Here is an 833-nt window from a genome sequence, read left to right on the forward strand (position 1 = left end):
ACTAGGCTGACTAACTGATTAAGAAAAAGGCGCCATGTTAATAAAGGACTCTGACCACTTGTATGGCATTTATGGTTTTTCTTTTCAGTCTCTATTTCGATGTGTGTGTGTTTATTTGCACAAGTAAGCAAGCGTGCGTGTGCGTGTGTTTTAGCTTGTTTGGTTTGTGCTTGAGTGTGTGTGTGTGTGTGTGTGTGAGACAGACAGACAATCAGACAGCAAGCAAACCAACAAACAACACATCAACTGGAAACAAAATAATCAAACAAGTCTGGAAGAAGAATATGTCTGGACACAGAATGTTTACGTTCAACATATATTGTCAGCAAAAAGAACCACATTCAGGTCAAAACAACTGCCATAGGGTCAAAAAGCGACACTGAAAATAAATAATTATCCATCCATAACTACATTATGTAGCATAAAACAACAACTGACCGATCAAACCACCAGTGTAAAAGCATGTACATTACTGTTCCTTCATAACAAGGAAAAAATAATAAAATAGTATATTTGGAAAAACATGTATATTCCAAGCGGTATCAATGTTTTAGTAAAGAAGGGTAACAAAAATTCTGAGTAATTAGAAAAAAACAAAACATAATTTATCTCCCTTGTATGTTTGCACCATGAAAACCATTTGTTTGTTGTCGTTTTTTCCCCGAGAAAGCGCTTGTTGGAATTTTAATTTTTGACGATTCGTTCTTTAGAATTATTTTCTCATGATGATGCGCTGTTTAAAAATGTTTTATCGGTGCACACACGAAGTCCTTTGTGTGTGTGTGTGTGTGTGTGTCGTGCGTGCGCGCGCGCGTGTGTGTGTGTGTGTGTAT

Source organism: Babylonia areolata, chromosome 27, assembly GCF_041734735.1.
Source record: "Babylonia areolata isolate BAREFJ2019XMU chromosome 27, ASM4173473v1, whole genome shotgun sequence".
NCBI lineage: Eukaryota > Metazoa > Mollusca > Gastropoda > Neogastropoda > Buccinidae > Babylonia > Babylonia areolata.